The following is a 14,838-nucleotide window of genomic DNA, read 5'->3' on the forward strand; positions in this document are numbered from 1 at the left end:
ATTCCTTCCTTCCCCCCACTCCACCCCCTAGATGGCAGGTAGTCCATATTAAATATGTTAAAATATATGTTAAATCCAATATATGCATACATATTTATACAGTTATCTTGCTGCAAAGAAAAATCAGATCAAGAAAGAAAAAAAAACCTAAGAAAGAAAACAAAATGCAAGCAATAACAACAGAAAATGAAAATTCTATGCTGTGGTCCACACTCAGTTCCCACAGTCCTCTCTTTTGTAGATGGCTCTCTTCATCACTGAACAACTAGAACTGGTTTGAATCATCTCATTGTTAAAGAGAGCCACACTTATCAGAATTGATCATCATATAGTCTTGTTGTTGCCAAATATTCCTGGTTCTGCTCATTTCACTTAACATCAGTTCATGTAAGTCTCTCCAAGCCTCTCTGAAATCATCCTGTTGGTAATTTCTTATAGAACAATAATATTCCATAACATTCATATACCATAATTTATTCAGCCAGTCTCTAATTAATGGGCATCCATTTAGTTTTCAGTTTCTTGCCACTACAAAAAGGGCTTAGATTGTCTCTCCTAGATCTGTTTTCCAGGTCAGTTGTTTCCCCAAGTAGATATTTCACATTTTTTCCTATTTTTTCATTTTTTGGTTTTACTTGAGTGATTCTTGATGTTTCATTGAGTCATTCATTTTCATTTGTTCAGTTCTGATTTTTAGTGAATTATTTTCATTTGCTTTTTTTACTTCTTTTTGTATTTGTCCAATTGAATTTTTAAATAAGTTGTTTTGTTTGATGGATTTTTTTTCCATTTCACAAATTCTGTTTTTAAAGGGGTTATTTTCTTTTTCCATTTCACAAATTCTGTTTTTCTAGGAGTTGTTTTCTTTTTCCATTTTGTCAAATCTATCTTTTAATGAGTTATATATTTTTTCCATTTCACTAAGTCTATTTTGTAGTGAATTTTTTTCAGATAATTTCTGTGTTGCCTTTTCATACCCTCTTGACAAGTTTTAATTTCCTTTCCCCATTTTTCTTCTAGTTCTCTTTTAAGATTCTTTTAAATTTTTTCTAGGAAAGCCTTGTGTGATGGGGACCAATTTATATCACCTTTTGGGGCTTCAGCTGGAGATGATCTGTTTGCAGTTTCTGGAGGGTTTAAAATCTGTTCTTCTCTTAAAACTAAAATTATCTATAGTCTGAGATCTTTTTTGCTTTTTTATTCATTTTTTTTAAGTTGAGATCTGTTTTTAGGGTAAGGGAGGTTGTCCTGGCTTCTTCTCCAAGTAGCAACAGCAGCTGAACTGGGTCAGTGCTGACTCACTCCTGGTATTGGGTGAGCATGGAAGGTCCCATGGAATTCTGGCATTTCAGTGTAAATAATGAATGTTTGTGTTGGATGTTCTATAACTCCTCTGCTGATCTACTGACTTGCATCCAGGGCAGAGTAGCCAACACTGCTGTAGATTCCTATGTGTGCTACCCTGGGACTCTGTGTTGCTTACACTCACTCCCTAGTGTCTGTGCTCAGCCTGCTTGCACTTGGCCTGCCTCCTTTCATGACCAAATGAAACAGAATGTTTCTGGTGATCTTTGAAATTATCTCCTGCTAGTAATTTGTTGCACTCCCAATATTTGTGGGTTCTTCCTGTCCAGAGCTAATTCAGAGGCTGGATTTTGTAATTATTGTGAGCATTGTAAAGAAAGTCAGAGAGAAACTGTGTCATCTCCCCCATCTTGGCTCTGCCTCCCAAAGAGATCTTAAAAGAGGGAAAAGGTTCCAATGTACAAAAATGTTAGTGGCAGCCCTTTTTGTAGTGGCAAGAAACTGAGTGGATGCCTAGCAGTTGGAAAATGCCTGAATAAGTTATGGTATATGAATGTTATGGAATATTATTGTTCTATAAGAAATAATCAGCAGGATGATTTTAGAGAGGCCTGGAAAGACTTCCATGAATTGATGTTAAGTGAAATGAGCAGAACCAGGAGATCATTGTACACAACAAAATCAATATAGTATGATGATCAATTCTGATGGACATAAGTCTTTCCAACAAGGAGATGATTGAGACCAGTTCCAATGATCTTGTGATGAAGAGAGCCATCTACATCCAGAGAGAGTGTGGATCACAACATAACATTCTGACTCCTTTTGATATTGTTTGCTTGCATTTTGTTTTCTTATTCATTTTCTTTCCTTTTTGATCTGATTTTTTTTGTGTGTGCAACAAGAGAATTGTATAAATATTGGATATTTACAATACACATGTTGGATTCAACATATATTTTAACATGTATGACATACATTGGATTGTTTGCCATCTAGAAGAGGGGCGGTTGGGAGGAAGGAGGGGAAAATATGAAACACAAGGCTATACAAGGGTCAATGTTGAAAAATTATCCATGCATATATTTTGAAAATAAAAAGCTTTTAAAAAAAGAGAGAGAGAAAGGACTTTAGTGTCTGTTATCTTATCTTAGTAGGTGATCTTTAGATCTATTCTAAATAAATCTAAATTCTAAAACAATTCAAATGGAAACAATTCAGTTTCCTGATATGGCACTGGCATACTGTCTAGGTTTCACAGCCATGCAACAATGAGGTCAGCACAACTGCTCCATAGATCTTTAGTTTGGTAGTCAATCTGATACCTCTTCTCTCCCACATTTTCCTTAGGAACTTCTCAAACAGTAAGCTAGCTCTGGCAATGCGTGTGTCAACCTCATCAATATGTATATACCTAGAAAGCATACTGTCAAGATAAGTGATCTTATCCACAGCATTCAAAACTTCTCCATTTGCTATAACTAATGGTTTCACTTATAGATGATGTGGTGCTGGCTTATGGAATACTTGTGTTTTCTGTGATGTTGTTAGGCCAAAATTAGCACAAGCAATAGAAAATCAATTCTACATTTTGTTGCTTCCCAGCTTTAGAGGCTACATTGAGTGCACAAGCATCACTAAGGGCACATCCTGCTTATACAATGAAAATATACAAACATCTCTGGGTCTGCCCTAGAGTTGGAGAGTTTCTTGATGTTATCTGTTACCATTACTACATGTCACCTTAAGCTCCTAAACAAGTGCATAAATACTGAGCAAGCCCCAGGCATTTCATATAGTATTCTGCAAGAATTTTAAATAAGCTGGAATGAGTTCCAATTAATGTTGAAACTCTAGCCTGAAGGATACTTATGATCACATTGCTCAGTGTAGAAAGCACATGTCTTTTCTGGTGCACACGTATAATTTCACAAAAAAATGATGCCATATACTTTCTTGATGTTTGCTAGATTTAGAGATTTCAGAACTAAACTTTGTTTCTTGATCACATCACACTTCAATCAATCAGTCAACATTTATTAAGCACCTACTATGTGCCAAGCACTCAATCTACAAACATTTATTAAGCAACTATTAGGTATCACATACTTTACTAGGCATTGAGGATAAAAATACAATGATTCATTATGAGAAAACCCATATATAAATACTATTCATTTAGTCCAAAGAAGCCAAGGACCTGCATAGAATAAAGGGTTCTAAACCTAGGTTACACAAATTTAATTTGTTTTTTGTATCTTTGTAAATGTATTTCTCTCTCCCTGCTTTGCTACTTAATACTATTTCATTTTTTTAACTACATGTAGTTTTCAACATTCATTTTTGTAAGATTTTGAGTTCCATATGTTTCTCCTTCCCTCCTTTTTTTCCCTCCCCTCTCTCCAAGATAGCAAGCAATCCAATATACATACATACATACATATATATATGTACAATCATTTAAAACAAAATTTCCATATTAGTCATGTTGTAAAAGAAAAATCAGAAATAAAAAACCATGAGAAAGAAAAAAAACAACCAAAAAAGTGAAAATAATATTTATTCAGTCTCTATAATTCTTTCTCTACATGTAGATGGCATTTTTCATCACAAATCTTTTGGAATTGTCTTGAATGATTGTATTGCTAAGAAGAACTAAGTCTATCATAGTTGATAACACACAATTTTGCTGTTACCATGTGCAATGTTCTCCTTGTTATGCTCAATTTACCTAGAATCAGTTCATCTAAGTCCAGTTTTTCTGAAATCTGTCAGTTCATTATTTCTTATAGAATAATAGTATTCTATTACTTTTATATAACACAAATTATTCAGCCATTCTCCAGTTGATGGGCTTGTCTTTAATTTCCAATTCCTCCCTTGGCAACTATATTTTAACATAATTGTTTCCTTTTGTAATCTTATGCATTTTATTTAATACTTTTAAAAATATTTACCTAAGAAAGGGTCTACAGGTTTCACCAGTATACCAAAGGATTTTGACACATAAAGGAGTAAGAACCTTTACTAGAAAGGTATGTGTCACAAAAATCCTTCATAAAATATGAAATATCTAACCAAAACATGCAGACTATAATTATCTTTTGGGTTCCAGAATCCAGAACAGCAAGACAACTTACATGTTCTATCCCTAACCCTTTCTCTGTTTTACACACTTTTGAATCCAGATCGGGAAAAAAACAAACAAAAAGGAAAAGCTGGTAAATGAGGGAGTGAACTGTTTTAGCAAAATAGATTTTTTCCCCATTACATTCTATTTTTGTTCTTCCTTAACTGTATTTTTTCATCTTCAGGTCCCAAGATCTTCTGACTTTCTGGAAGGAGTGGCTCTGTATACTGATCTGATCTTTAGCTGACTTGTCTTGTGTTTCTTTAATAATACTTGGGCTATCTTTTAGTCTCCATAGTTTATAACTGATGATGCAGGCCTGATATTTGTATTTCCAGTTATTTTCTCTGTCTACCATTATCATTCTTATATCCTTTGATCAACCTTTAAAAGAAAAGATTCCCTCCTCATTTAGATTGATGTGGTCAAGAAGGATCCAGAATGTAATTTAAAAGTTTAAGAGGTATTAAAGGATTTCCCTACAATCCCATGACAATGTGTGAATAAATCTTTAATCAATTTGAGAGACTTAGAGAACCTTAGTCATTGAATGAAGGTAACTGACAACACACAGAAAGCATCTTGTAACTAACCAAAAAAATAGTTCACAACACTTAAGAATAAATATGCACATATTGGGAGGCAGCTAGGTTGGCATGATGGATAGAGAGGTGGGCTTGGAATCAGAAAGATTTCACTTCCTGAGTTTAAATCTGACTTCAGACACTTACTAGCTGTGTGACTGGGCAAGTCACTTAGTCTCTGTTTGTCTCAGTTTGTTCATTTGTAAAAATGGGGATAATAATGATAACTATCCCCAGGGTTATATGATTTCATAGTCATAAAATCACTTTGGATTACCATCAGTATAAAACTGAATCTCATCATTCTTCTTACTGAGCCAAGAATACTGCATCGAACTTTGCTTTTGATGTAATTAAATGCTGCCTTCTTAGAGATGGATGAACTATCCTATTGTTATAGCCTCTGGCATTCTTGTTTTTTATTTAGCAGCTTCTGAATTTCCCCACTATTTTTGTCAGACTAGTCTTCATATTTGCAAGTGTTCTGACCCAGATGAGCAAACGCAGTGCTCTATACTGAATCTCTGAAAGCTGCTTACTCTTTTCCTGCTCCATCAAGCTGTGTGTTGGCTCAACTTTCCCTCCACCTTAGCAACAAACTGTTCTTGCCCAGAGAAGTGCTCTAATCTGTTGACTTTACTTCTTCCGGTCGTCATTTTGCCTTGGAACTGCTTTTGTTGCATAGAAATAGTTAGCTTGAAGAGGATGTTTATGATCAATTCAGCATTCCAGCCTACATGTTGCTTTCATCACTCTCAGATCTTGTCTATCTCTTTTCCTTACAATCACATAGTTTATTAAATGATAATGTTTGCTATAAGGGTACATCCACAAAGTTTTATTGTGTTTAGGTAAATAGAAGACCAGTGGTCATGAAATGTACAAGTCTTCAATAGTAAGTGACTATAGCTATTTCTGTTTCCAATTTCATTCCTCCCAAGGACTTTCTGCCACATCTGGTAGTTAGAGCCTACTCTAGCATTAAAATCACATAGAATTATAAGCTTGTCCTCTTTTGGCATATGATGATAAGAGTCTCCAGGTCTTCATAAAAGTTTATTTTTACTCCATCAGGGTTTGTCATGGTGGGAGTACAAACACTGTTGATGATGGCATGGTATTTTCCTGCAAGAAGCAAGTAACAAAGATTGTCATTAACTTGTCATTCACTCCTTTTCGTAGGTATACAAGCTTGTTAACTAAATTAGTTTTGATTCCAAAATATATACCAGCTTCACAGCACACCCCATCACTATGATTATTTCAGAAAAATGTGTATCAACCCCCTACTTCAGTAAACTGGTCTTCATTTTCCAGTCTTGTTTCAGTCATGGCTGCTATTTGTATGTGATACATGTTGAATTTTCTCACAACAAGAGCTGTTCTTCTTTCAGGTCTACTAGATTTTGTGTCATCTATTAATGTGTACCCATTCCATAGACTGATAGTGAGTGAAATCTTTGCAGAAGTTTTTGTATATATATATTTTTTGTGTGTTTGGACTGTAGGATTGGATCTCTGCCTGACACAATAATCAGGCCAAGGTTGGATAAGTACCATAATTTTTATGGTACCTTTTCTGGCCCCTTCCTCATACCAGGAGGTGAGCAGTATGATGCTAAAAAGGCTGTTCAGTCATCCATGGTACTGCTGACTCCTACTGCTGCTTCTAGTAAGAAGATGATCCTTTGGCCTGTACTGTCTGTGGGCATGGTTGTGACCATAGCTCCCAGTGTATCTGCTGCTTCATCACTTGCCTGTTGTCACTGAACTTTGAGATAGATAAAAATGGTAAAATAGTATGCATGATGTCTTGATTCATGTGTTAATTGGATGTAAGGGAGGCAGAGTTGCATGAAGTCTTTAGTCTTACTCTCTCTTCCACAGTCATCATAGTCCAGAGATAGGACAGAGTCAAGACAATAGGTGATGGCTTGATATGCACTGGATGACCTGGTGATTTTCCATGATCTTTAACAGACCATTTCACAAGGGAAGTCTTCAGGGAAGCTACTTTATTTGTGGGTTTGAGATCCTTTGGTTACCCTCAGCCTGATTTAGCCTATCTGGGAAAACAGTTTACTGGAATGTTGGTGGTCTGCATGCTTCAGCTTCTTAGAGCCACAAGTGAGAGTTAGGTGGATTAGGTGGAAAGAAGCCCTAAAAAGGGTTTGTTATCTCTCATACCAGTAGTACTTGTCTTCCCTGAATACAATCTATATTCCATTATGATGATGATCCATTGTGACAAAAGATTTGGTTACTGGGATTAATATAAAGATCCAAGACAATTTCAAAGGACTCTTGATGAAGAAATGCTATCCAGTTCCATAGAGAGAACTAATGAACCCTGAGTGGAAAGTGAATTATAATTTTCTCATGTTCTTTATTTTTCTTGTTTTTTTTTGAAATATGACTAATATGGAAATGTTTTGCATGAATTCACATGTACAATTGACATTTCTTGCTTTTTCAGAAGGTAGGGGATGGATGGGAGAAAGGGAAAAAATTTCTAATTTTAAATTTAAAAAGCATGTTCAAAATAAATAATAAATTTAAAAAATAAAATAATACTCTTGTCAAAATAAAAATATCAATAAACATTTAAAAGAAAAAATAAATCTCTGTTCTAAAAAAAAGTATAGCATGAGAACTGAGTATGTTTACACTCAGCAGAGAAATAGTTAATGGGTAAGGAGAGATTGGGAATAAGAGAAAGGGGAATCATCAAAAGAGCTTCTGTTGACATGAAGAGGTAGGAGGAAGGTGAAATCAAAAGCACAAGTTCTGTCATTGGCAAAGGAAAAGATTACTTATTCCTCAGAGACTGGAAAAAAGAAATAGAAATTTGATGAATGACATGGATAGGTTTTTAGGTTTGAAGTAGGAAACAAATAGGGATTTAGGGAAAGATGGTCTCCATTTTTTCAGTGAAATAAGAGAGGGAAGGAAAGTAGAGGTAATCATCTAGGGGGCTTAAGAAGAAAATGGAAGGTCTAGAATAGCTATTATGGTGAGTTTGCTTATCCATTCAGACAATTAGAGGAAAATAAAAGGATTGGCATAAAGCAGTGATGTCTCAGTTCAAATTAGGTCTAGTAACCTGGGTATAGAAATTCAGGGAAAAGCCTTTCTCTCCCTTTGTCTTGATAAGTAAAGTTCCCAGTTAATTGCTATGGACTAGCTGCTCAAAGAATGATTATAATTAAAATGAATTTACTCACTCCAACTCTAATATCAAAGCGGCCTAACGGAGTTTCCATTGAGGTGGAGCAAGGTTGCTACAAAGACACTTTTGACTAAAAGACTTTTTTGGGGGGTGGGGGGGGCATTCTGACCAGATGAGGCTGTGGGCCTGATGTACCAAAGACCTAAAATAACTTGTCATAAGCTACCTCCTTCAAAGAGCTACAGTCACTGCCTATGGGGAAGAAGCAGTTCTGGCAGCAGCAATTCAAACGAAATGCAGATTTAACAATTGCTAAGATAGCTTCCCACTGGGAAAAAGTACATGATTTTTGCCTGTTCATTTTAGGCACCAAAGAGAGATGGAAGTTGACAACTGAAGACTCCTTGGACTAGTCACAAAAGGTAGCTATCAGGTTTCTGCTAGGTTGGGAGATTTGGTACAATGTTTAACTGGGCATAATCATTGCTCCCCTATTCTAATTCTCTTTATGTTTTATTTGTGATAAGAAAAATAGCACTTATATAGTGCCTATTATATGCCAGGCACTGGGCTAAGCATTTATCACATTTGATTTTTGTTGTTATTGTTTTCGATTGATATTCCTAGAGGTGAGGCTATAAGAACAGAAAAGACCCAGGATTATGATTATATGGTTGGCTTGAAGTGAAGTTTCTCCAAAGCCATTTCATGGAAGCACCTAGTAAATGATTTGCCTCTTTGTTTCTAGCTACATTGACTACATATCATGAATAGATGTGGAGAAGAGAGCTGACCATACAAACTGGTTAGTAGGTATTTTCCCAGGATCAGTAGTCAAAGTATCAGACCACAGACTTTACTTGACTGCCAGCTGGAAAGTAGAGATCATTAATCACTGTTCATGTAAAGGGTCAAAGGGAGCTGAAACTTGATTAAATTCCCTTCTATAACTTTGATATGTGTGCATGGGAGATTGAGGAAAAGATGCTTGAAGATACTACCTTTCACAAAGGTCTATCTATAGATAGATAGATAGACAGACAGACAGCAGACATGGATAGGTAGATATTTATCAATGTAGTAAATTTATTTTCATTTAAATATTAATTCTTTGGAGATCATGTTGAGGAGGAGAAAAAATGGGATCCATTATGTTAGAGTAAGAAGCCAAATAATGATATATTAATCATATATTATTATTGTTAGATTTATTATATATATTTACATATTATTAATCATATATATAAATAATTATATGTTGTTGAAACATTTATGATCAATAGGGAGTAAAAGAAGTTGAAAGCTTAGATGACTGATATTATTTGTGCATGTACAGTCAGTAAATTGGTGTCTTAAAATTGAGAGTTGTACAGATATGTTTGCATATGCCCAAGAAAAGGTACTTGTACCAGTCTACCTTAGATTACTGGATAGTTGCTTGACCACACAGAGTACACACCCACTAGTATGAGATGAAACATTAGCAAAAATGTTGAATAGGAAATAGTAGTGATCTTCAGAAATGTAGCATATAGCAATCATTCAGAAGAGGAGGCTCCGCAGAGAAAGCAGCTCAACCAGTAGGAAACAACAGCTGTTCTGTGCAAATGACTGCTTTGGGATTGAGTTTTCTAGGGAGGATTATTCCCTTTTTCATTGGCACTGATTTCCCTAGGTTTATGAAGGCTGGGATTTTTTCTTTTTTTATTTAATCTTTTTTATATTTATGTATTCTTAAAAATTCTGTCTACATCAATGTTTTTTTTGCTATGAATTAATGTGTAATCTGATTTGATCTGCTAAAGGTTCATCAGCAGGGATTTGTGAATTGTGGATTTGAATAGATTCAGATCAGAGAATATCTTGATCCTGAGTTTAGCTTTTAAGAGATGACACTGAAGGAAGTGATTCTATGGGCATATTTATATGACTTTTTACATAGCATTGAGCATCAATGAAAGAGAAGAGAAGGAAGAAAGTGAAGGTAACTCAGGGTTAGAATTTGCAGAGGCCTGGGTTGAAAGAGAACAAGAAGATAAGGAATTTAAGGATAGATGATAATATATTGCTGAACTCGTCAGCTATAAGATTAAGGTTGTCGTGATAGGAGAATGAGGCCAGAACAGGGGGGATGCACTAGAAAATAAGGAAGGGTGAAAAGAGTAGAGATCCCAGTGAGGACAAAAATTAAAATATATGAAGAGAGAAAAGGGAGAGGTGGAAAGATAGATTAAGATCAGAAAGGGGGAATTTGGAACTCAAGATCATGAAGAATTTTATAGGGATGGCAAGATGTAAAATATAAACATCCCTCTAGGTAAATAAGGTAGAATAATGACGTAGGGAATGGGAGTTGAAGAACTTAATAGGAAAACAGTATATTGAATATATATATATTCCAAAGTCTGAAGACAGGGATTGGGGTAGAAAGACTAGGAACAAGGCATTGAACTCTTTGAAAAAGTAGGGGAAATGATGTGAAGGGACAGAATAATAGCCAGAATGAGGACATGATCTGGGATTTCACAGAAAAATGTAAATTACCTTGAGTAAAAGTAAACAGCAAAAGAAGTTCCATCTATGTTCTAGGTCAGCTTGCACATGACCTTGGGCCATCCCTGGCACTATGCCTTCTTTTTTCTATTTCTATATCATACCTATCCTGATACAGTGTTGATGGGGAAATCCATGATATTACTTTTTTCTACTACCATCCAGGATGACTGACCCCTTGGGAGTAAACTCCCCCAATTAACTCTAATAAAATGTATTAATAACCAAGCTGGCAAGGGCTCTTCTATCTTCCGTATCTCAATATTCTCTTGGATGATATGCCACCCTACAATTAATATAATCAGGGTATAAACAGATTTTTCTCCTTACAGGAGGCCAATGGATGTTAAATTTTCAAAGGCCTAATATGAAACAGAACAAAGGGGCAAATAGAATTTAAGAAAAAAAAAGAAAATATGTGTTTATAATGGTTAACCATTGGAGTAACACAGATGAAATAAGAGGGAAGGTGGAGCAGATTTTCCTATAAGAAGAGTCAGGACTAAGTGACATAAATGGATGGAGTAAATATTAATAAAGAAGAGATTACTGAGTAATAGCAACAAACTTCAGAAATTTAGAAAAGAATAAGGAATATGCCCTTTCCTCCTGTGAATCTCAGCAATAGGGCATTCCCTATTGGAGAACAGAGATTAATATAAGAAGCAACTAGTGTTGGAAAAGGTGGCCAAAGAGTCTTTGTATTTTGGAGGAAGTCATTCTGAATACCAGAAAATGGGAAAAAATATAAGATTTTTTAAATGTATTGATTTATTTAAAATTTAAATACAAAAAAACCCTTAAAAACATATCAAAATAGAAAAAATAAAACATAAAGAAAGGAAAAAATCATGTGCACAGCAGAACATGAGAGGATTCATAACATGGTACAATAAATTTCAATTTCAAGAAACTGTATATAATAATAAAACACACTGTATTCAGTCCATCTTTACTCTGCTTTCTTATAGGTTTTCTTTTATTCTCTGTTGTGCACTTCACTTTATTTATTTATTTATTTTGCCCCTTTTCTCCCCACTCCCCCTTCAGGCTACAGCTGCACTGATATATTTATGTATACATCTATACATCTATACACATACACACATATGCACATGCCTATAGGAATTGTTCATCACTAGGACAAAAAAAAAAAAAAGAAAAGAAAAGAAAAGAAACAAACAAACAAACAAGCAAACAAAAAACAGAACTGGTTGACCTGGCAGGAATCACAAACTATAGGATTCAGTGAAACAGCATCCACAAACTATAGGGTTCAATGAAACAGTATAGTGTAGCCTTCCTAAGATGGCAGGTAATGAAGAGATATCCTACATATGCAAAAAGCATTCAATTCTTTATTTATGATCCTCCAAATCTCAGGTCTTTTACTGTCTTTCTTTTGAGCTCAAATCTCTTATAGATGTACAAAGTTTCCACTTGCTTAATGTGAATCTCTCAAGTAACTAGACTCTAGTGGATATGTACACTAGATCTAATGGGTTTAGCCAACGAGGATCTGAAGTCTTACCTAGACCTAGAGAGACTTTTCATATGGGCACTTGAGAAGAGTCAATCTGAAGCTCTCCACAACAGAAGCAGAAAGAGTTGGAATTCCCTATATTGCTGTCCTCTGCTTACTATAAAAGAGCTCAAGAGATAGCAAGAGGGACAAATTAGGAACTTAATCAGATGCAATTAGCAACTCCTCAGCTTAAAAGGGAAGAGAATAAAATAGGATAAGCAATCTTTATTCACTTGAGACCATGGAGATCAAGGAAAGGGGTTTCTTGTTCCACTCTGCACTAGTAAAAAGAAGAGGAACAGAACCAGAACTTTCTTGCTCATTTATGAGGAAAGAGGGAGAATAAACTATCTACCATGCCAGTCTAAGTTTGAAATTATGCCTTGTAAGTGTTATTTACTGAAGAATTTTTCCTTTTTTTTTCCTTTTGATAATTTTATTCTAAAATCAGGTGATCTGGTCTAACCTTACTAGATGATCTAGTTTAAACCATCTTTAAATCTTCATTGGCTCAATTATTTCCAAGTCCAGTTTAAAAGAATAGTGCTTCTGATGGGGATCAGGAGAACAATTTGTAATCTGTAGTATGTATGTGACAAAATCACAATGGTGTTCTCTTTGCCAAAAGATATCTTTTATTTATGTGAAAGAGTTACAGACAATATCCAGAAATGATTTTGCAACATGCTTTTGGGGAAACAGCTTTAAATAAAGGCTCAGAGGAAGGAGGGGGAAATGACAAGGTCTAGAGTGTGACAAGATATGTAATGAGAAGGTTGAAGCTGTCTTTAAAATGCTAACAATACAATCTGGAAAAAATAATCTCCTTTTATATATTATTATGGTTTATAGAATTCACATTATGGCGCTTAACTATGCTAATAAGACAGTCTGGAAAAGTTGACCTTTCTTGTGTGCTGATTACAACTGACAATAGAAACAAGGTGGGCTCCTTTTAGCATTTCCTAATAAGGGGACCAAATAAGCTGGCTTAGAGTTCACATCACTACATCTTGAGTTGTTAACTCATTATGAGAAGTTGAGTTGTAGACTAGGTTCCTTTCAGTTCTAATTTTTTATAATACTATAATTCTACATAGCAAGTTAAGTGTGAAACTGAGATAATAGTACCATTTCTAATTTTCTTCAGTAATGTTTTAATCTATGTTGCTTACCAGTCTCCTATTCAATAAACTGTAAAAGCTCCCTGTTAAATAAAAATCATCTGTTTTGCCTTAAAAGTCCTTTGCTTCCTGGGCCCTTTCAATTTTTTCAGTCTTAGTAGGTTACTTCCTCCTTTGTTCTCTGTGAACTAGTGACACCAGTCTTTTTGCTGTTTCTCACGTGACATTCCTTTTCTAGATTCTCTTTTTATGTGACTGTGTCCAACACTCTTTTTCATTTCTGCCTCCTGGCTTTCCTGGCTTCCTTTGAGACAGCTCACATCCTACCTTCTGCAAGAAGCCTTGTCATATACCCCACCCTTATTTTTCTTTCCTCTCCCCTGTTCTCTCTTCTCTCCACCCCCATCCCTACTGTAGTACTTTCTCTCTAAGATTACCTCCAATTTACTTTAAATATACCTTGCCTGTAAATAGTTGTTTATATGTGGTCTTTCCCATTAGAATGTGAGCTCCTTAAGGGCTGAGGCTGTTTTTGCATTTCTTTGTATTCCCAGTCTTATCCACAGTCCTCAGTAAGGAGCCCAATACTGAGTAAAGAGTTAAATGTTAGTAAATTTGGCTTGACTAAGCAGTTTCCATAGTATATATTTGTGAGATAGAAACTAATCAAGTTTAAAAGTACTTGAAAAATCATTAAATTAAGGATTTTTTTCTTAAAAAGTTTGGACCAAGGGAAGGATCTTATACCTTATGTAGCTAACCAAGTAGCTGTTGTAGCCATATCATATATTTTTAATTTCTAGAAAACTGCTCTTCTTTTACAGAAACTATAGGGAATGATTAAATTTGATAAGATGAATTAGACGTTCTTCTCTAGCTGGAATACTTTTCTAATTCTTCAAAGAACACATTTTGGGTGCATGGATTCAAAAGGGATATCAAGCTTAGAAAGTAAGAAGGTGAGAGGCAATTAGAAAAGGGCAAAAAGTAAGTACAGGAGTATCAATCATTTGACAAACATTTAAGAAGCACCTACCACGAAAAGGAGACACAGATTAAGTATTGGTGAGAAAAACAAAAATAAAATCACCAATTACTTTCCTAGACAGGAGCAGATAGCATGGATTTATATAGGCTAGCTTAACTTTTATCTGGCATAGACAGGCAAGGACAAAATACCATATTCAGCTTAGGGCAATGTTATAGTCATCTTTTAAGAGCTCAAAGCATATGAACCCTTTGATCTCAGAGGTGAGATGAATGAGGCAGGAGACTCATAGAATATGAAAAGAGCTAAAGCTTATTATGTAGTACAGCCTTGTTGATATACATTTTTACAAGTGTGATCAGTGCATGAACAGTAGACAATCCCCAATCACCACTCAGAGAAGCAGATCATGGGCTTTGTGTATGCATGGTATCTGCCAATGGGAGGAGAGTGGATCCAA

The sequence above is a fragment of the Sarcophilus harrisii genome, chromosome 2, assembly GCF_902635505.1.
Source record: "Sarcophilus harrisii chromosome 2, mSarHar1.11, whole genome shotgun sequence".
Lineage (NCBI taxonomy): Eukaryota > Metazoa > Chordata > Mammalia > Dasyuromorphia > Dasyuridae > Sarcophilus > Sarcophilus harrisii.